This window comes from Oryctolagus cuniculus, chromosome 4 (genome assembly GCF_051225735.1).
Source record: "Oryctolagus cuniculus isolate XC-2025 breed Fujian yellow rabbit chromosome 4, ASM5122573v1, whole genome shotgun sequence".
Classification (NCBI taxonomy): domain Eukaryota; kingdom Metazoa; phylum Chordata; class Mammalia; order Lagomorpha; family Leporidae; genus Oryctolagus; species Oryctolagus cuniculus.
This window is the reverse complement of record NC_142870.1, coordinates 123,712,678-123,740,510: the sequence shown is the minus strand read 5'-3', so window position 1 is coordinate 123,740,510 and position 27,833 is coordinate 123,712,678. Positions and strand designations below refer to the sequence as shown.

The 27,833-nt window shown below is 49.5% G+C and overlaps 1 long non-coding RNA gene across 1 annotated transcript; it reads right to left on the bottom strand.

Annotated features, from left to right (window-relative positions):
- Positions 1-10,837: 10,837 nt before the first annotated feature.
- Positions 10,838-23,297, bottom strand: LOC138849355 (uncharacterized). The gene is made up of 2 exons (XR_011388102.2): positions 23,187-23,297; positions 10,838-11,965 (listed from the first exon to the last, which is right to left on the bottom strand). It is a non-coding gene; the product is annotated as an uncharacterized LOC138849355 (long non-coding RNA).
- Positions 23,298-27,833: the final 4,536 nt, after the last annotated feature.

Genomic DNA, 27,833 nt, shown 5'->3' with positions numbered 1-27,833 from the left:
TGCACTTAACACCTGTTTACCATGCACTCACTTTTGAATAGCTTTTGTTATACACGGCGCTCATATGTGCTCAATGAAGGACACATAAATGAAAAGAAGACAATAAAAACTACCCATAAGGGGCTCTTGGGCCTCTGACACCCACATGAGAGACCAGAATGGAGTTCCTCCTGGCTTCAGTCTGGCCCAGATTTGGCCATGTGGGAAGTGAACTAGAGGATGGAAGATCTCTCTCTCTCTCTCTCTCTCTCTCTCTCTTTCTCTCTCTCTCTCTAATAAATAAATCTATCTTTAAAAAATACAACACTCATAAGGTTGCAACTGGAAGTAGTCACTGTTAGCACTGAGAGTGTTAGCAGTATTTAGATTCTTGTCTTTTTTCTCTGTTTGCATTCAGCTCTTTAAAAGCAAAGACCAAGTCTCATCTTCTCTCCAAGCACCAAGCCAGGGCTTCCCATACAACAGGAATTCCTCCATGCAGTTTAAAGAAGCAGGTGATACAGAAAGGAACAGATGAGCGAATGGGTCAGAGGAGACGTTCTCTCACCTGGAGGTTGTCCCAGAGGAGACGTCGAGTCCTCAGAGGGCACACGCACTCACCCCCTGCCGCCAGCCCTTCTGCAGCCATCGCTGCTCCCACCAGGGCGGTCAGTGCCAGGAAGTGAGCAGAACATAGCAAGCAGACCAGGCCAGACAACGACCATTAGTGGAAATGCAGAGGCCGCCACGCCGTCCCCACTGTGTGACTTGGAACTGTCAGCCGTGGCTTAAGGGAAACGAGGATTCACGGAAAGAGCCGAGTCAAGGTCACCACAGTGTGCAGTATTTTAGGCTCAGCAAGCGATCTGGCAAATCCGAAGTGCTTATGAATGGCTTCCAAGAAATCTGTTAGCAGTGCTGTGGACACGGCGTTCGTCCCCATGACTTGCCCCTCACTGGCTTGAAGATTATCATTGATTTATTCTGGAGCAGAAACAGCAGGATTCCACATCACATCTTGGAAGGCAGCCTGGGCAAAGGCAGAGAATTAACCACTCTTTTTTATTAATTCCAACACCACAACTCCCCATGGACCCATGCTGTAAATCACAGGCTCTCTTAACAGAAGTTTCTCTGTGTTTAACTGGAGCTAATGTGTACGGGGCAGGTCTTCATTCTTCATTATAAAGATAATCTCAAAATCACAAATATACATGAATCACGCACAAGTCTAGAATATGCGAGGTGTGAGAGGAGATGCAAAATAAACAGAACAGTCCATGTAAGTCATCCATGGGCGCATCAGACGTCTATGAGGCCTTCCCAGGGGCCAGCCACCGTGCTAGGCACTGGGTTTCATGGCTCCTTACAGTTTTGATCACTTTAAAAGTGAAAATACGGGGCTCAGGGAAGTTAAACAACTTATCAATTAACCCACAGACACATAGTTTGTAAGAACATTATGGGGGCCAGCACTGTGGTGTAGTGGGTAAAAGCCACTGCCTGTAGTGCCAGCATCCCACGTGGGCGCTGGTTTGAGACCCACCTGCTCCACTTCTGATCCAGTCCTCTGCTATTGCCTGGGAAAGCAGTGGAAGATGGCTCAAGTTCCTGGGCCCCTGCACCCACGTGGGAGATCCAGAGGAAGCTCCTGGCTCCTGGCTTCATATGGGTTCCATTTGTATGGCAGTTCCAGCCCTTGCAGCCAATTGGGAGTGAACCATCGGGTGGAAGACCTCTCTCTGCCTCTCCTTCTCTCTCTGTAACTCTGATTTGAAAAAAAAAAAAAAACCTGGGATTCTAGTAAAGGGAAAGAATCTGACAGCTTATTACTATTTTTATTATCATCATGGTGCCATTCATGCTGCCTTAAAAACACTCAGCCAACCCTTGCATGAGCCTCCATCTCACTAACCCAGAGCAAACCACAGCTCACACCAGAGGACCAGGAGAGGCATGTGTGCCCATTGAGTCTTACAGCAGAGGCAGCTACATGCAAAACACGGTGTCCACCAGCCCCTGCCCTGTACGAATCCACAGTGGTCTGTGGGTGCCTACTTCTACACAGTACCCAGCAAATGCCCATGGCCAACAGAGATGAGCTGGAGGACAGCAGATTTCTGTCCCTGGTCCACGTTTTCTTTCTGACTTCTATGTTTTTCCTTCTCAATCCAGTAGTGGCATTGGGTGACAAGAAGTTTACAGACCAGGGTTCAAATCAGCGCAACCTCTTGGAAGCAGTAGGAGACTGGGCTCCACTCTTAATGTCTCTGAGACTTCAGATTCCCTGACTCTGCAAAGAGCTCCCACTGGAGAGCGCACACGTGACACCACGCACACATAACCGCTCAACCCATAGTACCCCTGGTTATTGTCCAAGCTAAATTTCCCCCAAGAGGTAGAGTTGTGATTTTATAAGCCATGAACTAACAAATATGTCTTAAAGATGTGTTTTTTAGCAGGAAGACTGATAAAGGTGGTGAGAAAAAACTTCGCCCACCCCTTCCAGGAGAGATCTAGACAAGGCAAAGAGGCCCGTGGCAGAGAGCAATTGTCCGCAGCCAACTCAAGCATCTGAGAGATGGGGAGCCAGAGATAAAATTCCCCTGGGTGTCTGTAACCTTGGAGATAAAGGTGGTGAGTGTGGGTGGATGGAACCCCCCAGGAGACCCTGGCCGAGATCCCTGGCTCTGTGTCACAGGCAGCCCCTTTCCCTCCTGGTCTCCGTGCCCTGGCCCTTTCTGCCTCGGCCCCAGGGTTTACTTTGCATGCTCATGCAGGTGTTTTCCTCCCCATGAGCCTCAGAAGGCCCAAAGCATCCCCAGGTTATCTGTCCCTGGGTCCAGCCGGCTCCTCGCTGCAGGGTTCTGACCTCACCTCTGGCGTCAGCCTTATCAGGTGTGGACAGAACCGTCTCCCAGGCTCCAGGAGCTCGAAGCCCCAGATTCTCCCCACACCCAGGCCCCTTCCTCTGCAACGGGATGTGGGCCAGGCACCTCTGGGACCAAACACAGTGGTTACCTGCCAAATGGGGAGCGACCACAGAGGTCTGCAAGCAAAGGCCCGAGTCCCGGAATCAGGGAGGAAGGGTGAGGTTTACGTAAGTGTTGACAAGGAACAGAGCAGCCGCAGAGCTCAGCCAAGCAGCAGAGAGGAGGGAGGACGTGCAGGGGCCGGGGAGAGCCACAGCAACCCTTCCAGCCAGATCCTCACGGGATCACTCTCCGGCTGTGACAGGCACTCAGCCTCCCCTGGGAACTTGTTTTCTGCCAAGGATCATGGCGATCCAGCTGAGCTCAGCTTGTTGAGAAGTGGGTGCTGGAGTGACTGAAACAGGAAGTGAGAGCTCACGGGGAACCAGAGAGACAGGCGTGGACCCTTACTTAGCTCTGGGTGCAAATCTGCCACTCCATGTCTAGTCAAATCCCATAATCTGAAAATTCTCTGGTGTGCACCTCAGCTCTGCTGGTTTAGATTTGTCCATTTAAGTCCTCCTGTGGGCTAATGGCCTTGAGTGGGGTCAGTGTGAGTGGGTATTTAATGAGAATGCATTCTGCAAGGGCCCTTGTCCTGCTGGGGTCAGTTCCAGCCACATATGTGCTTGCCCTGGGACTCTTGCCTCCCCCGGGCTTGTTGGTGTCTGTCAGTAAAAGATAAGCCCTGGGCACTCTCTCTGGAATCACACTTGCGCTCTGCAGTGCTTTCACTTTCTAGGGCTTGGAAGGAAGGTGGGAGGGTAGAGCACCCTTCACTGGGAAGACCACCAACCAGAGCACCAGTGGGCACCGATTGGGCCAAGCCTCGCCCTGGGGAAGCAGAGAGAGCTGGGTGAGCCAGGCACAACCAGGAGGGTGAAGGCCTGGCACTGGCGGCTGTGTGCTTGTCAGGAAGAGAGACAAGGAGGAACACTGCGGCAGAGGCAGCTGGACAGCAGTGGCCCAGAGGAAAGGGGAGCTCGAGGAAGAGAAGGCGTTTCCTGCCCTCCAGGCTACACCCCACGCGCAGCCACACTGTGCCCCTACCTGTGCGCTACAGCCAGGATCTCACCCTTTGCAAATACGCCTGTGCAGAATGGTGGAGTCCAGGCTTGTGCACTGCAGCATTCCTTGCAACAGCAGAAGACTGGGAACAACCTGCACGCACAGCCAGAAAGGAGTGGTTAGATAGTAGATGGTCTGAACAGTGTGTCTTGGTCCATTTACTGATGCTATAACAGAATACCTGAGAGTGAGCTGTTTATAGAGAACAGAGGTTTATTTGGCACATGATTCTGGAGGCTGGCCACGGCTCTGCGCTGGGTGGGGGCCATCCTGCCTGTTCATGACAGACACGGCACGGCAGGAACGAGCAAGCCAGCCAGAGAGAGCTCATTTTAATAACAAAGCCATTCTCTGTAGAATCTACTAATCTGTGAATCTGTGAATGGATTAATCCGCTCATGAGGGCATGACACAACCACCTCCCAAAGATCTCACCGTTCAACTGCCATTAACAGATGACTGCGGATTCCATCTCCAACATATGAAGTTTAGGGGACACATCCTATAAAGGAAGCTCCTCAATCCCTTCTGGGGGTGATCTTCGCATTGCTCTGTCAGATAGATTCCTGTAGGTTCAGACTGTGTATTATTATTTGCTTATAAAAGGGGTGGGGGATGGGAGACCAGGATAAGTACCTGGCTCCTGCCTTCGGATCAGCGCGGTGCGCCGGCCGCAGCGCACCAGCCATGGTGGCCATTGGAGGGTGAACCAACGGCAAAGGAAGACCTTTCTCTCTGTCTCTCTCTCACTGTCCACTCTGCCTGTCAAAAAAAAAAAAAAAGAAAGAAAAGAAAAAAGGGGTGGGGGACACAGGGAGGACAATATACACGTATGTACTTGTTCATGTATACATTATTTGGGGTAGGATTCACACACTGGTGATACTGTAAGATTCTGTTATTCCAGGAAAGAGTGTCCTGGGCTGGTATGGGAGCTGAGGGCATGCTGTGTACCAAGGCAGCCCAAACTCAGCAGCTTCTAATAACCACCATGCGTGCTGCTCACATTTCTGTGGGCTGCTGGAATGGCAGGCCTCCCCACACATGCTCCCTTCTCCAGGAGGTCAGGCCCACCTTCTTGCTTCTAGAACATGGGAGTTCTTGGGAGCAAGAGAGCAAGCCCAGGGGCTGGTACTGTGGTGTATCAGATAAAGCCACTGCCTGCGATGCTGGCATCCTATCTAGGTGCCAGTTCGAGTTTTGCTGTTCCACTTCCAATCCAGCTCCCTGGTAATGCACTTGGAAAGCATCAGAGGATGCTTGGACCCCTGCATCCATGTGGGAGACCTGGAAGAAGCTCCTGGCTCCTGGCTTCAATCTGGCCCAGCCTTGGCCACTGCAGCCATTTGGGGAGTGAACCAGTGGATGGAAGATATCTCTCTCTCTCTGTCTCTCTGCCTGTTTCTCTGTCTCTCTCTCTAACTCTGCCTTTCAAATAAATAACATTTAAAAAGAAGAGAGCAATCCCAGAGCAAGAACACTTCCAAATCACATGACCAAGTCCAAATTCATGGTAGAGAAATTGATTCTGTTTCTGAATGGGAGCAGAACAGAATTGTGGCCATTTGTTTTTATCTACTACATGGTAGGATGGAGGTGTAGAGCAAGGGGTGGCTTTTCTCTTATTGACTTTTGTACCTTTTAAATTTGAGTCGCATCACTATCGCCTATTAGAAAATAGCTACGAATTAAAATAAAGTCTCTGAGATCAGCTTCGAAATAATTCAGTTGTTGAAGGAGATGTGTGGCGGTGACAGAGGCCAGACAAGACGGGAAATGAGGTGGTAACTGCTCAAGCTGGGTGGCAAATGCAGGTGGGCTTGTATCACTCTTCTCTTTTGAGGACGTTCACATTTCCTGCAACAGAATTTTGTTTTCTAAATAAGAAAATAGAAAGTACTAAAGTAAAAGCTCATACTTACCGAAACTTAACTTCGCTGGTAACTGCATCGGCTGCATCGTCTTTGGTCTTGGGAGTGTTTAGGGCTTAACTGCAGCTGTCTTGAGGGCACTGATACCAGAGGGTCACCCATGGGTGAGGCCCCAGGGCAGCCTGACACAGAGATGGGGAACTGTCAGAGAAAAAGGAGCTTTAGGTAGCTGCCTGCACAGTGTGGGCAGGACTAGCAGCTCAAAAATCCAAGGCTTGGCGTGGTGTTGGTGGAGTCAGAGGAGGTGCAAAATACTTGTCTTGGAAACACACACACACAGCCTGTGAGACTGGGGAACAACGGAGCCCTTCCAGAAGACACTTACAGGGCAGACAAGCGCATCTGAAGGCCAACACGCCAGTGTGCCACTTACCCCAAGTTTCTCTTTCCCCACTTTCGCTTACCTGTGGCCAACTGTAGTCTGAAAATACTCACGGAAAATTCCAGAAATAATCCCTAAGGTTTACATTGTCATTATGAGTAGCATGACAAAATCTCACTCTGTCCCACTCTAACCTGCCAACGATGTCAATCATTGCTTTGTCCAGCGGATTCACGCAGTCTAGGCTGTCCACACCCAGGCAGCTTGGAAACAGAAAGATCACATTCACACAACTTGCATTAAAATATAATGATGAAATTATTCTATCTTACTATCAGACACTGTTGCTAATCTATCTCTTCCTGGGCCTAATGTATAAATTATGATTTATTGTAGGTTTGTATAGGAAATACATATATAGGAAAAACTACAGTACTATAGGGTTTGGTCCTTTTCAGAGTTTCAGGCATTCACCGGGGATCTTGGAATGTACCCACCTAGGATAAGGTGGAGACACTTGAACTTGGGGAAGAGAAAAGTACACTTCCTTGCCTCTTCTCTCTTATCACTCAGGATGGCCACATGTGGCCCAGGCCTTAGTTCTAAGGGGGCCAATCTTGGCGTCACTTTGAAAATGCAAAGCACCTTAGGAGGGCCCTGCTGTGGGCCGAGGAGGAAATCCTTCACCATCTCTCCCCCGACACTGAGGTCCCAGCTACTCCGGAGAACTCTATCATTCTGTTCCAAAACATCTAGTAAGCATTTTACTATACCAGGGCCTGCGCTGTGGCACCGTGGGGTAAGCCGCCACATGTGATGCTGGCTTACCATATCAGAACAACAGTTTGAGTCCTGGTTGCTCCACTTTCAATCCAGTTCCTTGCTAATGTGCCTGGGAAAGCAGTGGAAGATGGCTCAAGTACTTGGGTCCTTGCCACCCACATGGAAGACCTGGATGGAGTTCCTGGCTCCTGGTTTTGGCCTGGCCCAGCCCTGACCATAGTGGCCATTTGGGGAGATGGAAGATTGATCTCTCTCTCTCTCTCTCTCTCTCTCTCTCTTTTAAATTAAAAAAAAAAAGTTTTACTAGAGATTGTGTCCTCTAAGCTCATGTTCAGTGCTCTGGAGGGTTCATCTTTGACGTGTGTGCCTGTGAATGCAGGTGTGTGCACCTGCGAATACTCCTGTGATGGCTACAAGGTGAGAGGAGTGATCATGGCACTTTCACAAGGTCCAGCTAAGCCCCCCACCCTCACTCCAGGACAGGCTGGGTGACTCTCCCTTTCTTTATGCCCTATGTCTGCTTCGACTGCCGAATTTTCACATTGTTTAGAACTGTTCAGTCATCACAGACTTAACATTTTAAAATTACTGTTACTTTAAAAAATATTTATTTATTTGAAAGGCAGGGCATCAGAAAGAGAGAGAGGTCTTCCTTCAGCTGATTCATTCCCCAAATGGCTGTCCCACCAGGGTTGGGCCAGCCTTAAGCAAGGAACCAAGAACTCCAGCCAGGTCTCCCACATGGGTAGCAGGGACCCAAGCACCTGGGCCACCTTCTGCTTCCTTCCCAGGCCCTTCAGCAGGGAGCTGGATCAGAAGCAGCACAGCTGGGGTGGAAACCAGCACTGCGATAGGTGATGCCAGTGTTACAGCAAAAGCTTAGCACTAGGCCACACTGCCAGCCCCCCTGTTAAGTTTTAAGTGTGGTAACAGTGGTTATATTTTGTTTCCTCCCTTTATTGAAGTACAATATATATCCTCAAAGGTAAACAAATCAAATGCATAACAACTGAAGAATTTTTTTAAGTTTTATTATTTTTTAAGATTTATTTATTTATTTATTTGAAAAGCAGAGTTTCAGAGAGGCAGAATTTCAGAGAGAGAGAGGTCTTCCATCCACTGGTTCACTCCCCAGATGGCTGCAATGGCCATAGCTGCGCTGATCCAAAGCCAGGAGCCAGGAAATTCTTCCGGGTCTCCCACATGGGTGCAGGGGTCCAAGGACTTGGGCCATCATCTACTGCTTTCCCAGGATATAGCAGAGAGCTGGATCAGAAGTGCAGCAGCCAGGATTCAAACTGGAGCCCATGTGGGTTGCCACTGTCACAGTGCCGACTCCAGTACTTCTGTTTTTTAGTAATCCATTCTAAAATCTGTACAGTTGAAACATTATGTCTTGGGTTTGTTTGCAAATAATCTGGAGTTAGGAGAAGATATCATTTAAACCAAAGTTGTTACAAATTATTGAAGCTGGATGATGCTTGCATAAGGGTTCAATGCATTTTTCTCTAATTTAAAATTTTTGATTAAAATTTTAAAACAATCATTAAGAAGCCCAGGCTTTAACTCACCCCATGACTCTGGGGCTCATGCTAGGAGCTAAAGCTAAGCAGTGGAGTGAAACTCTCTTTCTGGTGTATTACTTGCTAATTAAGAATCTGTGGTCTAATAGATTTAACTTGTAAACAATTTCTCTTTAACGAGTGTTCATGTGCTGTCTCCTCTGTGTCACTGAGAGCGCCCTTCAGTGCTAGGTTGTCCTTACAGCTGTATCTTCCAAGTCTGGGACAGTGCCTGGCACACAGTAGGTCCTCACAACTGTCTGCCAAGCAGACAAATGCTTGAACGTTCTATCTTATCCAATGCAAGAGCAAACACAGCACCAGAGCGGCACAGGCACCCTGCACTGCTCCCCAGCTGAAGTTGAAATCAACACCACCAACTTCTGCTTTGTATTTGCTTCCAGTAAGTTACTAAAATCTTAAACTATCGGGATTGAAAGGGACATAAAGGTTACTTTGCACAACTGCTTGTGTTACAGACGAGGACAACTAAGATCCAGTGAAGAGTGTGACCTCTTCAAGGTTACACAGCGTGCAGGGACACAGCCAAAGCTGGCGCTCGGGTCCTAGAGCCTCGCTGGCCTGTTTGCTATGCCATCCAGCTCTCTGGCTGTTACCCAACACACACCCGCGATCCTGTTCTCACAGGTAGAGAAAGGGAACCTCAAAGAGGTGAATGAATATAGCTTTTCCAAGGTCTTGGATCTTTGTGATACCACAGCTCGCTTGCTCTCTCTCTCTCTCTCTCTCTTTTAAGATTATTTATTTTGAAAGGCAAAGTTACAGAGAGGCAGAGGCAGAGAGAGAGAGAGAGAGAGAGAAGGAGGGGGGTCTTCCATCCACTGGTTTACTCCCCAAATGGCTGCAACAGCCGGAGCTGGGCAGATCCGAAGCCAGGAGCATTACCAACATGGACATTACCAACATGGAAAATACTGTTCTTAAAAGAGCTTTGTAGGGCTGCTGCCTGAAGTGCTGGCATCCCATATGGGCACTAGTTCAAGTCCCAGCTGCTCCACTTCCCATCCAGCTCTCTGCTATGGCCTGGGAAAGCAGTAGATGATTTCCTGAGTCCTTGGACCCCTGTACCCACGTGGGATACCTGGAAGAATTTCCTGGCTCCTGTTCTGATCGGCACAGCTCCAGCCATTGCAGCCATCTAGGGAGTTAACCAGCAGATGGAAGATCTCTCTTTCTCTCTCTCTCTCTCTTGCTGCCTCTGCCTCTGTAACTCTGCCTTCTAAATAAATAAATAAATCTCAAAAAAAGGGGGGGGGGGCTATGGGGAGGGGCACAGTGGTACTGTGGGTTTGGGACATCTGTATCCCATATCTGAGTGCCACTTCCACTACCAGCTTCTCTGTTTCTAATCCATCTTCTTGCTAATGTTCCTGACACCGCAGCAGATGATGGTCCAGGAATTTGGGCTCCTGCCACCCCAGTGGGAGACCCAGATGGAGCTCCCAGCTCCTCTCCTGGATTTGGCCTGGCCCAGCCCTGGCTATTGTGGCCATTTGGGAGTGAATCTATGGATGGAGGATCTGTCTGTCTCTCTTTCTCTTGTTCTTTCAAATAAATAAATTTTAAAAAGGGGCGGTGGGGGGGGGGGGCTTTGGAGGCTAGAGTTGTGGTATAGGGAGTTAAGCTACCACCTGTGATGCCAGCATCCCATTTGTGCGCAGGTTTGAGTCCCAGCTGCTCCACTTCCAATCCAGCTCCTTGCTAACATGCCTGAGAAAGCAGCAGAGGATGGCCAAGGTACTTGGGTCCCTGCATCCATATGGGAGACACAGAAGAAGCTCCTGGTTCCTGGCTTCAGTCTGGCCTGCATCTAGCCATTGTGGCCATTTGGGAAGTGGATCAGTGGATAGAAGGTCTCTCTCTTTCTGTGTCTCCCTCATTCTCTAAACTCTGTCTTTAAGATAAATAAATAAATAAATCTTTTTTAAAAAAGGGGGAGGACTTTGGGGTGCATATTTTTTAGAGGTGAACTCTCTCAAGTGTCTGAAATATGAGTCAGTTTTTAAAACTTCATCTGTATCTAGCTTGTAGAAATAAAGGAACTGTATAAAATCAGGTATAACACAAGCCCGGGTCCCCAGTGCTCTCCGTATATGCCACAAGGTCGTTATCAACACGTTCCAGCCATAGAGCAAATCAAAGACAACACAAGAGTGGAAGTAAATAAATAAAGCATTTTACAACATTCTGTTTAAAAAATTATGCTGGTAAAAAAAGTGTTTTTTTATTTAAAATGAGATGGTAAGTATTCCTTGGCAGTATAAGTACAGTGGCTTTTTGTAGAATTCGTGTTTTGGGCTTTTCCAAGCAAAGGTATTTGCAGCTTTGTCCAGTGCCTCTTTTAAGCATCTTGTGACACTTCCATCCCCCTTCCTAACAGGGTTGCAGGATTTCTTTGCTGGTAAGAGGATTACTTAGACGATGCCCTTTCTAGAACTCAGAAGATTCCGTGAATAGCAGGAAGAGCAAACAAGAGATGTCAAGGAGAGAGGTGACGAGCAAGGGTTGCACTCCAGAGAAGCTCTCTGGGCAAGGACGGGCCCAGAATGTTCTTAGCCGACACTCATATGGCTGGGGCTGGGGAAGCAGGGTCCTGGGCTCCATTTTCACAGGCAGTAGAGGAGTTAGCCTGCAGCCATCCGTCAAGGGTTAAGCTTTTAGCCCGAGAACTCTGGGTGAGTCAGGGCCAGAGACTGGTAGAGAAATGAGACACCTTATCTCTAATCAGCCCTGCCTCAAAATAGCTCTGTCTTCCCTCAGGCGGAGACTCATCAACCCAGCACAGCACAGTGCAGTGCAGTGCATGGGGGTGCCTGGGCTCCACTTAATCAGAAAGTCAATGAGTATACTTTATTCATCTGGCACAAAGTTAGCTCTCCATGGGTGGAGCAATGCATAATTTAGCAACCCTCAAGACAGCTTGCATAGAATCAGGATGTTCTAGCCAGGAAGGACCTTAGCACTTACCTGAACCAACCCTTCACGTTACAGATGGATAAACTGAGACCCCCAGAGACGAATGATTTGCACAACAGCCCAAAGGGAGTCAGTCAGTGGCTACACTGAGGGCTAAAACCCTGGGCTAGGGCAGACATTCTTTCTCGTGGCGGTACTGCTATACTCAACTGGAAAAAAAAATCAATGAAATATCCTGGTCTGTCTTCCTTCTGTTGTTAGGAAAGCGCCAAGAGTTCCCCAGTCAACACCTTCCCGGGCAGCTGTTGTTAAACATTTTCATTGTGAGTCTCTCAAACTGCTGTCTTCACAGTCCAGTTTGACTTTTCAGGTTCGATATACGGGCTACCGCTGTCATTTCTTTTCTTGCTTCTGGAAGAGAATATTAAAAATGGATAATTGAAATACTTGAGAGTTTGCTGTTAAGATGGGGTAAAGAAAATGCCCACCAGTCTCATCAGCTGTGCCCCCTGCCAAGGGCTGTGACTCACAGCTCCGAACTTGCTGCCCCATAGACCATCTGTGAGTGGCACAGCGCACACATTCCTATGGCCAAACTGCCTACACCGCCATTTGCATACTGTGCCTCTTTGTGCGTCCTCCACACAGTGTGGGTTCTGTCCAGGGCTGTCTGAGGCACACAAGGTCTAAAGGGGGGTAGGGAAAAGCCAGGGGCTTGCAAAAGACTGCCAAAAACTGGACAAAGTAATAGGCATTTAGAACACGAACATATACAGGACTGGAATGTGCCGTTAGGAAAGCGCCTAGCTTGAAACACTTGTGTTTCAGTTATTACCATCCAGGATTTTGTGTCAGAGACCGAAGAGAAATAAAATGCTAAGAGACAGGAAATTGAATTTCAACCTTTCATTTCACTGTGATTGTCATCTCTTAAATATCCCCTTTCATTTCATGCATGAGTCACTTGGGTTGGACTTATTACAGCTCTTAGGTGGAAGGAAGGAGATCCCTGGTTGTTCCTCATGTATGGGATCTGTCTCTTCTAGTGAGACTTCAAGCCACTCCTCAACAGGCCCAAGGCTTTACAATTCCCACAACACCTTCCACCTAGGGCTAGATACACAGAAGGTGTTTAATAAATATTTAATAATCATGTTCTTCTGGGTCAACATCACAGTTCTACATTCACTTTGTGCCAAAGTCACATCATATCACATGGGCCCCCACTGTAGATATGAGAAGCCAAAAGGCAAAGAATGGTCATCCAAGGTTCACACTCAATGACTGATGGGGCCAGGCCTCAATCCTAAGTATTCAGAAACTAAATCCAGCCTTCATGACCACTTCTAATAGGACAGAGAGAGTAAATATTATGCTGAATATCTTTAAAGTAGGGGCCGACATTTTGAAATAGCAGGTTAAGCCTCCACCTGTGATGCCAGCATCCCATATGGGCACTGGTTCGTCACCTGGCTGTTCTGTTTCTGATCCAGCTCCCTGCTAATGCACCTGGAAAGAGTAGTGGAAGATGGCTCAAGTGCTTGGGCCCCTGCCACCCATGTCCAGAAGACACTCCTGGCCCAGTCCTGGGCCATTTGGGGAGTGAACAAGTGGATGGAAGATCTTGCTCTTTCTCTCTCTCTCTCCCTCTGCCCTCTGCCTCTGCCTCTCCTTCTCTGTAACTCTTTCAAATAAATCTTTTAAAAAAAAATCTTTAAAATCAGTGAAAAGAGTAGTATTAGCTCATGGTTTGATGAGGTTGGGATGGGTCTTATAATTTTCATGGCAATTTTTTGAACAGGGCAATTTAACTGTCTATCCTTAGCTTATTATACAAGCTACACAAAGATTTTTGTATATTTATGTAATTGTAAAACTGTACCACTTTCTCTAGCAGGAATTCAGTCATAATCAATTGTTTCATCAGAAACAATTTCAGCTGAAGAACTAAAAGCAGGAGGCAAGTCAATGCCCAGTAAATTAGATAAATCTCTATGAGGTAAGGCTTTGTTGTTCTGCCAGGTATCAACTCTACAACGTGGTTTGAACTTTCTCAGTAACGTGAATATTCATGTTCCAAGATTCTGCTACTGAAGAACATCAACTAGCATTCATTGGGCACCTACTGAGAACATAACATGGTTCTGGCCTCAACTAGCTATAGGAGAACCCAGCATTTCTGAATATGAATCACATACCAGAAACTTTAACAGATATTTTACAAGTTATTACATTTAACCCTCATGTCACCCTTATGACTCACAAACACGGACTCTGAGGAGGGGAGAGGTTATTAATTGGCTCAAATTCCCACAGCTACAAAAGGCAAAGCTGGGATTTAAACCACATATTAATGACTCTAACATCCATAGTTTTCCTGCTTTACCAGAGCTTCTCAATTCACTTTAGTATCCCCTAAGGAGCTCTTGTATAATACCAATCCTGGGTCTCATCTTAGACCAGTTGTATGAGAATATCTGAGGATGGAGTCTGGATTTTAAAAATCTCCCTAAGTGGCCAGCGTCGCAGCTCACTAGGCTAATCCTCCGCCTAGCGGCGCAGGCACACCAGGTTCTAGTCCCGGTCGGGGCGCCGGATTCTGTCCCGGTTGCCCCTCTTCCAGGTCAGCTCTCTGCTGTGGCCAGGGAGTGCAGTGGAGGATGGCCCAGGTGCTTGGGCCCTGCACCCCATGGGAGACCAGGAAAAGCACCTGACTCCTGGCTCCTGCCATCGGATCAGCGCGGTGCGCGGGCCGCGGCGGCCATTGGAGGGTGAACCAACAGCAAAGGAAGACCTTTCTCTCTGTCTCTCTCTCTCACTGTCCACTCTGCCTGTCAAAAAAAATAAATAAATAAATTAAATAAATAAAATAAAAAAATAATAAAAAATCTCCCTAAGCAATTATAATAAGCAACTGGGGTTGAGAATCCCCGTGAGAGCCTTGTAGTCTCAGTGTCTTCCACTGTGAACTGAAGGGCTGTGACGGACATCTCCAAGGTTACTGTGATGGCCCCGGGGCGTCATGCCACTTGGGCAGCCCCAGTTTGTCTTTGGTATAAGCCCTCACAACACTGCCAGATACGCTCTCAACTGGAGACAAGACTGTAAAGCACACAAGTATCTCATATATTCATATGTATATATATATTTTTTTAAATCAAAGCAAATTCCTAAAGCTCTAGAAAGACTCCCCTTGTCACAGTGAAATCTCTGATGCCCCAAACTATTCTAGTGCTATTCCTTTGCCACCATCACATCAAAAAAAAACAAAAAACAAAACAAACAAAAAAAAAAACCTTTTTTAAATATTCAGAATCTTTGACCCAGAGTTATTCTTCTAAAAATATATTTTCAGGAGATAAACCAAAAGTTTCGGGTTTCCCAAACCAAAAGTAGAAAAAGCTTTAAGAAAGATGTCTTCTGCAGTGTTATTTATCATAGAAGAAAACTGGAAATAACTCATTTCTAACAGTAGGGAAATGATTTAGTAAAATAAGATGTAGCCTTCTAAATGGAAAAATGGCCATTACAAATTATATCTATGCACAACTTCTAAATATTAATATAAATATCTGCTATAATTTTGAGTGAAAAATATAGCATACAGAATCACAGAGTTGGAGCCAGGATTGTGACAGAGTGGGTTAAGCCACCGCCTGCAACACCAAACACCAGCATCCCATATCAGAGCACTGGTTAGAGTCCCTGCTGATCTGCTTCCAAGACACTTCCTTTTTTTTTTTTTTTTTTTTTTTTTGACAGGCAGAGTGGACAGTGAGAGAAAGAGACAGAGAGGAAGGTCTTCCTTTGCCGTTGGTTCACCCTCCAATGGCCGCCGCGGCCGGCGCACTGCACTGATCCGATGGCAGGAGCCAGGTGCTTCTCCTGGTCTCCCATGGGGTGCAGGGCCCAAGCACTTGGGCCATCCTCCACTGCACTCCCTGGCCACAGCAGAGAGCTGGCCTGGAAGAGGGGCAACCAGGACAGAATCCAGCGCCCCGACTGGGACTAGAACCCGCTGTGCCGGTGCCGCAAGGCGGAGGATTAGCCTATTGAGCCACGGCGCCAGCCCAGACACTTCCCTTCTAATGCACCTGGAAAAGCAGAGGATGATGGCCCAAGAGTTCGGGGCCCTGCCACCCACATGGGAGGCTCAGATGGAGTTCCAGCTTCTGGCTTCATCCTGGCCTAGCCCTGGCTATTGCAGCCATCTGGGAAGTGAACCAGCAAATGAAAGATTTCTCTCCTCTGTGTCTCTCCCTCTCTGTCATTTTGCCTTTAAAATAAATACATGTTGGGGCTTAAGCTGTGGCGTAGCAAGAAAAGCCACTGCCTGCAGTGGCGGCATCCCATACGGGCACCAGTTCGAGTCCCAGCAGCTCCACTTCTGATTCAGCTCTCTGCTATGGCCTGGGAAAGCAGTAGAAGATGGCCCAAGTCTTTGGGCCCCTGCACACGCATGGGAAGACCCGGAGGAAGCTCTGGGCTCCTGGCTTCTAATTGGCAGTTTCCGCTGTTGCGGCCATCTGGGGAATGAAGCAGTGGATGGAAGACCACTCTCTCTCTCTGCCTCTGCGTCTCTGTGACTTTGCCTTTCAAATAAGTAAATAAATCTTTTTTAAAAATGTGTATATGAATGGGCTTGATATAACTAATAATTTAAGGTAGACTATGAACATAGGGATAAGTTAGACTTTGATAGTAATTTATATGGGTCAACTCAAGGTCAGTGACTAGAAGGCTATATTAAAAAATCTAGGGTTGGCGCCGTGGCACAGAAGGTTAAACCCCTGCCTGAGGCATCAGCATCCCATCTGGGCGCCGGTTGAAGTCTCAGATGCTCCGACTCTGATCCAGCTTTCTGCTGTGGCCTGGGAAAGCAGAGAACGATGGCCCAAGTCCTTGGGCCCCTGCACCCACACAGGGGACCCAAAAGAAGCTCCTGGCTCCTGTCTTTGCATCAGCCCAGCTCTGGCCATTGCTGCCATTTGGGGAGTGAACCAGCAGGTAGAAGATCTCTGTCTCTCTCTCTCCTTCTCTCTATCCATTTCAAATAAATAAATAAATACATTTTTAAAAATATAAATGGAAAAAAAATCTAAGGTCAAAAACTAATTAGGTGGCCAGTGCTGTGGCTCACTAGGCTAATCCTCCGCCTGCGGCGCCGGCACACCTGGTTCTAGTCCTGGTTGGGGGGCCGGTTCCGTCCCAGTTGCTCCTCTTCCAGTCCAGCTCTCTGCTGTGGCCCGGGAAGGCAGTGGAGGATGGCCCAAGTGCTTGGGCCCTGCACCCGCATGGGAGACCAGGAGCAAGCACCTGGCTCCTGGCTTTGGATCGGTGCACCACTGGCCACAGTGGCCATTTGGGGGGTGAACTAACAGAAGAAAGACCTTTCTCTCTCTCTCTCTCACTAACTCTGCCTGTCCAAAAAAAAAAAAAAAAAAAAAACTACTTAGGAAGCAACCCAGTACCTATGTAATTTGAAGAACAAGGGCTAACAATCTACTCTCAAAGAAAAAGAACACCATTAAGCAAAGAACATATAACTCCCATCACACATCTGCTTCAAAATAGCATGTATCCCAAATCAGACATTTCTTTACAAGTAAATGCTACAGTGTTAGTAACCATAGAGACACCATCAGGATGAATTCCAAACATGTTGCTAACTTTCATAATGTAACCCCAGCCTTGATGCATCCATTTTAATCTCTGGGCTTTAAGAACATCTACACTTTAATTTTCATCTTCTTCATAATTGGTATGGTCTCTCTTTTGTGGCAAATGTTTATCTGGTCATCCCCATCAAGGTATCACTTGAGAAAGCTCCCATTGACTAGGTCACTCCTCAAGTGCCTGTCACATCCGGGGCAGGGCCAGCCAAAGCCAGGGGCTGGAAACTCCAACCCATCACCTACTACTACCTACCTCCTAGTGTGCACCTCAACAGGAAGCAGAGAGGCCAGCATTGTGGCATAGCGGATAAAATCGCCAACTGCGATTCTGGCATCCCATGTGGGTGCTGGTTCAAGTCCCAGCTGCTCGATTTCTGATCCAGCTCCCTGCCAACGTGCCTGGGAAAAGCAGCGCAAGATGGCCCAAGTACTTTGGCCCCTGCACCTGTGTGGAAGATTGCGGCCATCTGGGGAGTGAACCAGCAGATGGAAGATCTCTCTCTCTCTCTCTCTCTCTCTCTCTGTATGTGTCTTCCTCTCTCTGTGTAACTCTTTCAAATAAATAAATAAATGTGTAATCAATTAAAAAAAAAAAAAAAACAGGAAGCAGAACCAGGACTAGAACCCAGGCACTCTGATATGGGATGTAGGCATCCACAAGCAATATCTTTTTAACTGCTGACCCAATGCTGGGTCCTGCTTGCGTTCAGCATTCATCGGGAGCATTAATTTTTCAATGTAAGTATTAAACCCTCTGAATTGACATTCCTCCACGGAGATCTTCACTTGACAGGAATCTCTGCTCTGCTGTTTGGAAACTTTCTCTTTAAACTGACAAATCCAGATACCCGTGCTCTTCCCTAGTGATTTTCTTTTCTTCTTCCAGCTGTCACTTAGTTTCCCGGTTCAGTCCACTGTACATGAAGTTCAAATGCAGCAGGTTCCAGGATCACAGGATCTTGTGCATGTCCTTACAGCACCAAGTGGCTCCCTGGAGGCCCACGCAGGGCGTTTTGGAGCTGGAGCCCGGGACCCATGTTCAGACCACGCCGCTCTCGTCCAGCCGGGAGGGTTGCCTAAGGCAGGCGGGACGAGTGCTCACGCAGCTGGTTTCGTGGGCGAGGCCTTCCACCAGAACTGTCAGGCCTCCCGTGCCCGCCTCCCCTTGGCCAGCGGCGCTGCCGCCAGGTTCTGTGAATGCACGGGCCTCAAGGACCGGTGTCCCTTGGACAGCTGCTGTTGCAATGAGGAGTTCAGTTTTCAAGATTAGACAGATTAAAGCTTGTACTTCTGCAAAGAACAAGTGGCTGCTCAGCAATCCGGGCACTACTGGGAAGACTTTAGGTGGTAGGCTGCCACCTCTGGTTGCGAGGGGTCGTACTTTGGGGTTGATGCAAGTCAGGAGCCCTGTAACCCCCTCCCGGAACTAAACCCCAGGACCCTGCCCCCCACCCTGTAGAGAACTCGAAGCTTCTTTAGGCCAAGTTTTACAGTGCAGGATGTCCTGGGACACACTTCGTGACTAATTAGTAAATTTTGACCATCTGATAATTCTCTTAAGAAGAACTAATAACATTTAATGTGATGATGATAATAATTAAGGAAGGCTATGGCGAATCTTCTTTTCTTCGGTCTCTAATTTTAAAAAATTCAGAGTAAGTCCCCTTTCTGCTGTTTTTTTTTTTTTTTTTAAGATTTATTTATTTATTTGAAAAGCAGAGTTACAGAGAAGCAGAGGCAGCGAGAGAGGTCTTCTATCCACTGGTTCACTCCCCAGATGGCCACAGAGGCCAGAGCTGCGCTGATCAGAAGCCAGGAGCCAGGAGCTTCTTCCGGGTCTCCCACGTGGATGCAGGGGCACTTGGGCCATCTTCCACTGTTTTCCCAGGCCATAGCAGAGTGCTGGATCAGAAGCGGAATGGCTAGGTCTTGAACAAGTGCCTACATGGGATGCAGGCATTGCAGGATGTGGCTTTACCTGCCACGCCACAGCACTGACACCAGGATATTTTATTTTAAGATTTATTTTATTTTATTTGAAAGACAGAGTTACAGAGAGAGGTAGAAACAGAGAGAGAGGTCTTCCACCTGCTGGTTCACTCCCTAGATGGCTGCAATGGCCAGAGCTGCCCCAATCCAAAGCCAGGAGCCAGGAGCTTCTTCCAGGTCTCCCATGTGGGGGCAGGGGCGCAAGGACTTGGGCCATCTTCCACTGCTTTCCCAGGCTATAACAGAGAGCTGGATCAGAAGTAGAGCAGCTGGGTTTCGAACCGGCGCCCATATGGGATGCTGGCGCTTCAGGCCAGGGCTTTAACCTCCTGCGCCACAGCACCAGCCCCTGGGGATATTTTTTTTTTTTTAAACTTCAGAAAACAAAGCTAACTATTCCAGATTTTTTTTTTCCAAAAATCAATTCAGTCCACAACTGGGGTTTTATTTTTCTAGATTGAATGTCTATTGAAGTTTGCACAAATTCCTTTCAACACAGTATCTTCTATCCAAATAGAAGGACAAACTTGTACTCACATTTTACATATATTGCATACACATCAACTTGTTCATGTCAAACAATCTTATTAGAAAAACTATTAAATGGTGCTGTTAAAGTTTACCTTTATATTTTAAAAGGGGATTAGGTGGGTGATGTCAAAAGAATTAGCAGAGGTAAGATGTAGGGTACAGGGCTTGGCACTTCTGTAAACTTTCCCCACTCTGGAATCGCGGTGGGCTCTTCCTGGACTCAGTCACACTGGTATTCCACAGAGAGACTTCCTGGCATCATGACATGATGCCCTGAGTTTCTAACCAGTGTCATTTTAAAACATGATTCTCCATAAAACTGCCATAAACATTTTACTGCTTAATATTAAAAAAAAAACTAACAAATAATTTCAACTTGGACTTTAGTACAAGAATAAAGTTTGGGGGCCAGGATGGTGTAGAAGGAAAATTTGCCACCTATGATTCCGGTGTCCCATATAGGCACCGGTTCAAGTCCCAGCTGCTCTACTTCCAATTCAGCTCCTAACTAATATGCCTGGGAAGGCAGTAGAAGATGGCACAAGTCCTTGGGCCCCTGCACCCATGTGGGAGACCTGGAAGAAGCTCCTGGCTCCTGGCTTCAGTGTGGTTTAACTTTGGCTGTTGTGGCCATCTGGGGAGTGAACCAGTGCATGGAAGGTCTCTCTCTCTCTCTCTCTCTCTCTCTCTCCCTCTCTCCGTGTGTGTGTGTGTGTGTGTGTGTGTGTGTGTATCTGCCTCTCTCTGTAACTCTTTCAAATAAATAAATGTCTTTAAAAAAGGAATAAAGTTTGACTATACTTTCTTTTATCAGTTAATGACAGCCATTGAGTACATGGGACCATTCTTTTGCCTTCACTGCCAGGAATCTCAGAGCTTAATTTTCTACTCAATTTCAAGAATCCCCTTAGCCTGGGTTTTCTGACATAGTTTCCATTCTATATCATCCTTGTCCCCATCTGCCACCAGATTTTTCTTTCTTGAACTTATTTATCGTTTGTTTAAGGTACTCATACCTTTTTTAAAAAAAATATTTATTTGAAAGGCAGAGTTACAGAGAGAGGGGGAGACAACAAGAGAAGTCTTCCATCCCTAAATTCACTCCCTAAATGGCTGCAATGGTTAGGGCCACCAAATGGCCACAATGACCAGGGCAGGGCCAGGTCAAAGTCAGGAGCCAGGAGCTTCATTTAGGTCTCAAACCTGGATGCAGGGGTCCAATGACTTGGGCCATCTTCGCTCTGCTTTCCCAGGTGCGTTAGCAGGGAGCTGGATTGGAAGTGGAGCAGCCGGGACTCAACCGGCACCCATATGGGATGCTGGCATTACGCAGTGGCTTTACCCCACTATGCTACCAATCCCCCCTCCCCCGTATCTTTTACAACCCCTTCAAAATGTCCTGTAAGTAGGAGGATATAACTATTAATTATTCTGGACAGGCCCCAGATGTTTTTTCACTATGCTTTAAAAGGCATGTGCAGTTCTGTTCTGCACAATTTTGGTGTTTGTCCAGGTGACATTCACCTGCAAGGCATTTTACCAAAGGCCAACCTGCCCCTCTCTCCCCTAAGAAAGCGTGTCTAGTCTAATGAATTAGTCTTTTGAGTGAGTCACTCAGAAGCTTCAGTGCTTTTTAAATCAGTAACAGCTGCCTCGCAGGCAGCACACCTTGCAGCTGTGGGAGCCGCACCCAGCACCCAGACCCTGGGCAACACAGCTGCTCTGGGGTGTGCTGGGCCAATTTATGAATCATTCCTTGTTTTTCCTCAAATAGTAGCACAGGTTTCCTCCCTCTCAAGTGTTAGGAGTTGAACTCACTGTTCAAAGAAGCTTAGTAAGTGTGCTTTCTCCATCATAGAATTTCCCCACTATTAATTTCTTCAAAGTTGCCTGCCAATTGGGAGGAGAACTGTATTTATAACACACTCAAGAAGCAACTAGGAGAAACTCATTCAGGTTCTAGAGAACCTTAGAGGAAAGGCTGGAGGAGATCAGGAAAGGGGTGAGTATGTCTTTTTTTTTTTTTTTTTTTTACTTTAAGATTTATTTATTTATTTGAAAGTCAGAGTTACGAGAGGAGAGGCAGAAAGAGAGAGGGAGAGAGAGAGGTCTTCCATCTGCTGGTTCACTCCCCAGATGCCACAATGGCCAGAGCTGCGCTGATCTGAAGCCAGGAGCCAGGAGCTTCTTCTGGGTCTCCCACATAGGCACAGGGGCCCAAGGACTTGGGCCATCTTTTACTGCTTTCCCAGGCCATAGCAGAGAGCTGGATGGGAAATGGAGCAGCTGGGATGCTAACCAGCACCCATATGGGATGCCGGCACTTCAGGCCAGGGCTTTACCTGCTACGACACAGCGCCAGCCCCTGGATCTGTCTTGAATCTTGGCTCTGTGTGAGGCACTATCCCTGGTGCTTGGCCAATGTCTTCCAGACTTCTCAACTGGTCTCCGAGGCAGGCATATTTATACTCATTTTCCAGATGGGCTAAAGGCCTTGCTAAAGTTCTATCACTATTGTCTAAATCTAGGTTGTGCTCCTGTAAGAGAATAACACAGACAGGATCATTATAAGCAATAGAGATGTATTTCATGTGGTTCTGGAAGCTGGAAAGTCCAAGCGCAAGATGTGGCAGGTTGGGTGTCTGATAAGGACTGGGTCTCTTCCAAGAGGGCACCTCAAAAGCCGCATCCTAGGGCCAGCACTGTGGCGCAGCAGGTAGAGCCGCCTCCTTGGGGGCCGGCGCCGTGGCACAGTAGGTTAATCCTCCATCTGTGGCGCCAGCTTCCCATATGGGTGCCAGTTCTAGTCCCTGCTGCTCCACTTCCAGTCCAGCTCTCTGCTGTGGCCTGGGAAAGCAGTAGAAGATGGCCCAAGTCCTTGGGCCCCTGCACCCATGTGGGAGACCGGGAAGAAACGCCTGGCTCCTGGCTTCGGATCGGCACAGCTCTAGCCGTTGCAGCCATTTGGAGGGTGAACCAACGGAAGAAAGACCTTTCTCTCCTTTTCTCCCTCTCACTGTCTGTAACTCTAAATCTCAAATAAAATAAAAATAAAATCTTAAAAAAAAAAAAAAAGCCGCCTGCAGTGCCGGCATCCCATATGAGCACCAGTTCAAGTCCCAGCTGCTCCTCTTCTGATCCTGCTCTCTGCTATGGCTTGGGAAAGCTGTACAAGATAGCCCAAGTCCTTAGGCCCCCGCACCTGCACAGCAGACCCGGAAGAAGCTCCTGGCTCCTGGCTGCAGATCGGCTCAGCTCTGGCCTTGGCCATTTGGGGAGTTGGGGAGTGAACCAATGATGGAAGACCTCTCTCTCTCTCTCTCTCTCTCTCTCTGCCTCTGCCTCTCTCTAACTCTGTCTTTCAAATAAATTAATTAATTAATCTTAAAAAAAAAAAAAAGCTGTGTCCTCTGGGGCGGCAGAACAATGTTCCTCACCTGGCGAGAGAAGGGGGTTCCACAAATCCCTTTTCCAGTGGCATTACAGCATTGTGAGAACGTAGCCCATGACCTTAAACACCTTCCTTAATTAGGCCACAGATTCCTGCTCTGGGAATTAAATTTCAACATGAGTTTTAGACGAGACAAAAGCTTTCACTCATAGTGACTATTAAGTGGTTAATCCTGGATTCCAGCCCAGGTTGATAATTGAGCATGTCCATTCCACATTCACCATAGAAACTGCCCATAGACAGCAAGGCTGTCACCACGATGCTCCCACAGGCTGGGTGCACAGGGGCCTGTCGTGCCGGCCACAAGCAAGGAGGCCAGAGGGCTGACCTGCAAATTCCAGCCCCGCCCATGGCATGACCTTGGACGGATCGCTTCACGAGGTACCTGTTGTTTCACCACCTGTACAGTGGAGATAGTTGTTTTGAGGAGCAAACTAGTTCATCGTGGCACAGTGTAAGCATTCAACAGGGGTTGGATGCGTTCATGCTGCCATAAAAGCGAGTTGGGGGAGTGGCTTCATCAGATGAATGCTCATGCCGCCTTCTCCCTGATAAAGAGCCTTGTGTTCCCCACTTCCACTCTCCCCCAGCCCCACCCCACCCGTGATCGATAATAAGCTTTCCATCTCAAGATCCTTAACTATAACACACCTGCAAAGTCCCTGTTGCTCAAATGCTCTATTAAGAGGTTTTGGGATTTGGAGAGTGGACATCCTCGGGGGACCATGATTCTCCATAGGCCCAGGTATATGCGCTGGCCCCCAGGTGCACGTCCCAGAGAACACCTTCTCCCTCGCCTCCGGGTCAGCGGGCAGAAGGATGGCCAAGAGGAAGGAGGCTCCATGGAATCCTGGAGGGCAGTACGTGGCCGGTCCACCCTTCAGTTCCTACATCTGTGAGGGTATAGAGTGAGCTGTTCTCTAACACCCCTCCCAGGGCTAAATCCTCTGCTCCTTTGATCTTTTGGAAAAACATTCAAAGCAATCTGGCTGTTGAACTCAAGCAACCAAACTGATTTTTGCTATACCGTGCACTGCCAGACCCCGGGGCTGAGCGGGCTTCTACTGCCCACATTGTAGAAGGCAGGAGAGGGATGAAGAAAGGATGTGGACGCCAGGTGGAGGCCCCAGCTGAGAGGCCTCTTGCAGCCAGGCCAGGCAGAGTCTGTATCGGAGGCCTCGGGCAGTTGTAAGCCAGAGGGCAAAGACAGCTGCTGGCCCAGAGCTGCCAAGGCGGTCCACGGAAGCCCCGGCAGGCAGAACGAGTCATGGCCAGGCTACAGGCCCACTGCCCAGAGCCCCAGAGGCTTAGAGGAGCAGGCTTCAGAGCACTGGGGGCAACAGGAACCCAGACGCCCCCTCTCAGGTGTCCTTCCCACCGACCTTCCCCGTCGCGCGACACCTCTGGCTCGCTGGGTGTTTCTCTGTTTTTCCTGCTGCTCTGACAAATCTCATTGTTTAGGGGACCCAGTTCCATCTCCAGTCTGGTCTTAACGCTAGGATTTAGGGGGCTGGTGCTGTGGCCACAGCCTGCATTACCAGCATCCTGTATGGGTGCCGGTTCAAGTCCCAGCTGGTCCACTTCCGGTCCAGCTCCTTGTTAATGCAGCAGAAGATGGCCCAAGTGTTTGGGCCCCTGCACCCATGTGGGAGACCAGGAAGAAGCTCCTTGCTCCTGGTTTTGGCCTGGCCTGGCCACTGCAGCCATCTGGGGAGTGAACCAGTGGATAGATCTCTCTCTTCCTGTAACTCTGTCTTTCAAATTAAATAAATAAACCTTAAAAATAACAACAACAAAAGAAGTTAAATTTTACTTTGTGCCCTTGACCTGTGGGACTTCCTGAAGACGCCTCTAGCTGCCTTTCCCTCCCCTGTCCCAGGTAGTGTCATCTCCCAGTCAGGGCTTCGGGCCATGAACTGGGGAATCAGGGCTTCCTGCGTTTGTCCTGGGCCAGCTGTGGGGCAGGCGGCAGGTCGCACTGTCTCTTTGGTCTTGTTGGGGTTGGACTGTATTTGCCCCCCAAGTCCTCCCCAGGGCCAGGATGAGGGGCTGCAGCCTCAAACCCTCTTCTGTCCTGGAATCAGCCATCGTGCGGCAGCGCTCAGCTGGGCTCAGCCTGGGAAAAGTCCTGGCTTGACGCCACCCTGTCTGACCTCCCAGGAAGGTGCTGAATCCAAGCCTCAGGAATGCATCCTGCCAAGGGCTCCCTTCCCTTCCTCTTCTAAAAAACGAGTTATTGGAAAGACAGAGATAGAGTGTGCGGGGAGATCTTCATCAGCTGGTTCACTCCCTAGAGGGCACCACAGCCGGGGCAGGGCCAGGCTGAAGCCAAGAGCCCAGGAACGCCACCCAGGTCTCCCACATGGGGGGCAGGGGCCCACGTACTTGGCCCGCCATCCACCCCCGCCCAGGGTACTACGGAGCAGACAGCGCCCAGTATGGGCAATCTGGTTCCAAGCCAGAGCCTCCTCTCTTCTCCATCCGGGTTCTCAGTCTCTCTCCTTGCAGTGTAGACTGGACTACCGCCTCCACTCACCAATCCCGCAGGGCGTCAGGGCTGGGCCGGTGGAGAACAGCAACTGAACTGTGACTCTCATTCCTCAGCCATGTGACAGTCAGGCCGGGCGCCAGAGCAGCGCTGAGGTCAAGCCGTGTGCCAGGGGGCGGGACTGGAGGGCGCTGCTCCGCGGGTGGCCGGCACCCTGGCCCCTGGAGCAGCTGCGTCCCCCACCCCCACCCCCACCCCCGTCCCACCGCCACCTCTCTGCTCTGAGGCCGCTCTGTGAGGCATCTCCCCTGCCTCTGGCCCGCCCTCACCTTGCCAAGGCTGCTTATTCCCACACCTCAGGTCGTCACCTCTTGCCACATCCCCTTCAGCTCCACTTGGAATCGTCCGTTTCCCTAAACATGAGCCCTCATTCTGCAAGGAAATTCTTTTTCTTTTTTTCACGTGTGAGTGTGGGCACCGCCCTCACCTTTGTGGACTGAATACAGGTATCTGTGCTGTAAACACACTTGGCCTTCCGGAGAGGAGACGGGGTGTGTGCTCAGCTGCGGGGGTGAGGGTGGAGAGAGAAAGGCCTGCTGTTCTCCGCTGCCAGGCCCGGCCCGGCCCGAGATCGGATCGGGACCTGCCTGGTGTTTGGTTGGGTTTGCGGCCTCTCTGCCTTGCCACCTTGCTGGGCACTCAGGCGCTCCGTCCGGAGGCACTTTTTCTTGCAATCCTCGTGGCGCGGTGAATAGCCTTTTGTGTGCCTTGGATGTGCCTGTGCAGTGCCCCGGGGAGGGGCCGAGCGTGGCGCCCACCCTCCCATCCACCCGGCTCACGCACGTGGTCCAGGGAGCGCGTGAACAAAGGCATGCTTGGCCCCGAGGGAGGCTGGGGCAGGGGCTGGCGCGGAATGTGCCGGCCCTCCCCGCCGGGCTGCTGAAGGCCGCGCCGCGCCGCAGCGGGGGCTGCAGGGCTGCTGCCCCCCGGCGGTGGTTCCGGAGCCGGCGCGGCGACCTCAGAGCTGACCCCTCGGAGTCGCCACCTGCCTTGGAGGGAGGAGCAGCCGGGGAGAGTCTGACAGCCCGCCTCTGCCGCGGGGAGCCCCTTCCCTGGCCCCTGAGTGGAGCAGTGAGCCCCACCCCATCCGCCGGCTTCCTGGGCCTGATGTTGTGAGAAGCAAACATTACACTCTCCGAGGAGACGCTGGGCGAAGCTGGAGGTGCCGGTTGCACCCCCGACCTCATTTCCCATAAACATTCGTGACCTCGTGCCGCCCCTTAGTGGCCAAACTGCTCCTCACCAGTCATTTCCGTTCAAATCATAAGAAAATTTTAAATAACGAAAGTAATGAATAACAATACATAGTAATGGTCCAGCCCTATTCTTTTCGTTTTTATATTGTAGTGCAACGTATAAATTAACTATATTTTTTTGACCGAGGAAAGGGCCCATGGAGGCAAAAGTGCACGATGCGGACCTTGGAACCAAAGTGGGAGGCCTTGGTGGCCGCCCGGCCGCTGGCGGCTCCTCTGAGCCCTCGGAGCCGCCGCCTGCCCGGGCCTCGCCGAAAGGGCCCAAGCAGGGCCCAGCCGGCACACCGGCCGCTCCTCGGGCCCCTGGCGGCTGCAAGGCGTGTGTTAGAGGCGAGCACTCGGGGACTATGTTCGTGTCTGCCTCGTGTGGCCTCACGGGCTGCTCCCCTCAGCCCTGGGCGGGGGGACTGTCCTTAGTTCCCCATGAGGAACTCGGGGTCCCAGGTCACATGCCGCGAGGAGGGAAGAGCTGGAACCCAGATTCTGACGTCAAACCCCTTAGTTTCTGAGTTCCACACCGGGTGGGCCCCCATCCTGGCGGCGCCAGGAGGAAGTACGCACGGCAGGGAGCAAATGCGGCAGAACCGGACCCAGGGGCCACCATCTGGTCACCATGCACCCGGACCCGCGGAGAGGCCCCGCTCCAGCCCCGGGCAGGTTCTGGGCTGCAGAGCCTTTCCGTCTCTCTCCCCTCAGCAGCAGCGTGGGCGGAGAACGGTGGGACTGAGGAGGGTGCTGTCCACTTGGTGCCACCTCTCCGTCTTGCTTGAGTGAAGCCCGAAGCACGACAATGAACCACACTCAGGTCAGAACACGCTCTTACAAAACG